This window comes from Zalophus californianus, chromosome 6 (assembly GCF_009762305.2).
Source record: "Zalophus californianus isolate mZalCal1 chromosome 6, mZalCal1.pri.v2, whole genome shotgun sequence".
Classification (NCBI taxonomy): Eukaryota; Metazoa; Chordata; class Mammalia; order Carnivora; family Otariidae; genus Zalophus; species Zalophus californianus.
Genome location: NC_045600.1, coordinates 61,746,100 through 61,749,041, shown reverse-complemented (window position 1 = coordinate 61,749,041; position 2,942 = coordinate 61,746,100).

The window sequence follows — 2,942 nt, the reverse complement described above, 5'->3', positions numbered from 1 at the left end:
TGCTCCTGCGCAGATCGTCCCAGTGAGGCGGGGGGAGAGAGGACGAGTCTTCGTCTCGCCGCGGCGCTGCGCGGCTTCCACTAACCCGGAAACAGCTGCCTAACTACAGATACTAGGAATCGGCACCCTCCTAAGTGGCGGTCTACGAGATGAGCGCTTTATGTGCAGTGTCTCACGTCGTGACGTGAAGCAGCAGAAATCTAGATGCTGAGGGACATGCAGCCAGAAATCTGGACCAGTAGGTCCCCAGACACTAACACCTGCTGTCCCTCCAACCTTCAAGCTTCAAGCCCTTCTGCCTTCTTTTACCGCGCGGCTATCTCACCTTCACCATTATTCGCTCCTCGGTCTCACTTTGGCCCGACTGTCTACTGAAAAGTTGCTAGGCTGTCACCAGTTAATTCCTTTTTTTTTTTTTAAAGATTTTGTTTATTTATTTGAGAGAGAGAGTGAGAGAGAGCCCAAGAGGGAGTAGGGTTAGAGGGAGAAGCAGACTCCCTGCTGAGCAGGGAGCCGATGTGGGGCTTGATCCCGGGACTCCGGGATCATGACCTGAGCGGAAGGCTCAGGCTCGCTTAACCAACTCAGCCACCCAAGCGCCCTGTCACCAGTTAATTCCTAATTACCTTTTCTTGGCCTCTTCTCAGTTCCAACCTTTGATTGGTCCTTGTCCGGTTCTGCTCAATACTTGAGATGAGGTGGATGATAACTTGAGATGAGGCCACTTGATTGTGAAACTGTTTGCTGCCCTGCTTCTGTACTGGCCTGTTCTCAAGCGCCTGTCCCTCTTCATGATCCCATTCAGATAACGACCCGTTTTATTTGGTCCTCGCCCTCTCCTCAGGTACTATAATGGATTTCCAATTGCCTGGGTGGACAATCTCCACCGCTGCCCGCCCCACTGGCCATTCAAATCAATATAGCCCAAGCCCAACTCAGCATCTTCCACCCCATTTCTATACCTCAGTCAATAGCTATTTTGACTCTTGACTTCTGCTCATATCACTTCCTCCATCCTTACAACTCCTATAGACTTGAATCTTGGTTGACTCCTTCCTCTCTCCCTCCATGAGCCCTCCCATTCCCAAGTCCTATGGCTCACTTAGTAACATCTCTTTCATGCACATCCCATCTCCCCACCTTTCACCCTGAGTACTGATATCCTCTCCTAATTGACAGCCTTGTTTGCTTTTGTTCCCTCTCCAGTCTCTGCCACTCTCTACTGGCAGAGTAACCCTTTCCAACACGGCTTTGGTCTGGACAATTTCCTTCCTAAAAAATCCTAATAGTATGGGGTGCCTGGATGGCTCAATCGATTAAGTGTCTGCTTTTGGCTCAGGTCATGATCCCAGGGTCCTGGGATGGAGTCCCCTCGTCAGGCTCCCTGCTAGGGGAGAGCCTACTCCCTCTCCCTCTGCCCCTCCATGCCCCGCTCATGCTCTCTCTCGATCTCACTCTCACTCTACCTCATTAATAAATTAAAAAAATCAGGGCACCTGAGTGGCTCAGTCATTAAGCGTCTGCCTTCGGCTCAGGTCATGATCCCAGGGTCCTGGGATCGAGCCCCACATCGGGCTCCCTGCTCGGCGGGAAGCCTGCTTCTCCCTCTCCCACTCCCCCTGCTTGTGTTCCCTCTCTTGCTGTGTCTCTCTCTGTCAAATAAATAAAATCTTTAGAGAAAAAATAAAGTGATGTCTACAGGTTTTTCAGTGGCAAAGTTACTATTTTACACTTTGAAATTAAGTATTCTGTGGGGAGATACTTGGGACTATGTCAGTTAAATACCCGTCATTTAACCAGCACTGTCGCATAGGATTTTGTGTGATAATGGAAATGCTCTATAATCAGCACTGTCCAGTATGGTAGTCACTGGCCACATGTGGCTGCCAAACACTTGAAATGTGGGTAGTGCAACCGAGAAACTCAGACCGAGTTTTTATTTAATTTTAATTAACAGAAATTTAAATGTTCTGTAGCTTCATGTACCTAATGACCACAGTATTAGCATTTCAGCCTTATGTTGTTGTTAGCATCCAGTTATGACTTCTCTGAGTCGGTTACTGTGACGGTTGCCAAATGGTCATTTTTCTAATTCCATCGTATACATTTTAGTTGGCTTTCTACTCTAAGGAAGAAGGTTTCCTTCACCCCCATTTATAAACCGTTGTAACCGGGGCGCCTGGGTGGCTCAGTTGTTTTAAGCATCTGCCGTTGGCTCGGGTCATGGTCCCGGGGTCCTGGGATCGAGCCCCGCATCGGGCTCCCTGCTTGGCCAGAAGCCTGCTTCTCCCTCTCCCACTCCTCCTGCTTGTGTTCCCTCTCTTGCTGTCTCTCTCTGTCAAATGAAGAGATAAAATCTTAATAAATAAACAAATAGTTGTGACCTATATGCTTATATTTGTCTTTACACATGTCTGAATTTGGAGGCCAGTTCACATGTTTTACAGATGGCTACACAGGTCTGCATTTTATAGAATACTTTTGTATGTGATCTTAGTACTTTTTTTTTTTTTTTTTGGAGAGAGAGAGATCATGAGGGTGGGGAAGGGCAGAGGGAGAGGAAGAGAAAGAATCTCAAGCGGACTCCCCACCCAGCATGAGCCTGATGCGGGGCTTGATCTCACAATCATGAGATTATGACCTGAGCTGAAATCAGGAGTTGGTCACTTAACTGACTGAGCCACCCAGGTGCCCCTCTTATTAATATTTTTATAAAAATTGCTATGATGTATCACTTTAGCCATTAAAATATACATTATATATGTTATATAGTCATGTAATGTAATACACACATTTTAATGGCTAAAAGAAAGTGATAAGAACCTATCTTACAGTCAGAAATGTTCAGGGGCACCTGGGTGGCTCAGTGGGTTGGACGTCTGGCTCTTGGTTTTGGCTCAGGTTATGATCTCAGGTCATGGGATTGAGCCCTGTGTGGGGCT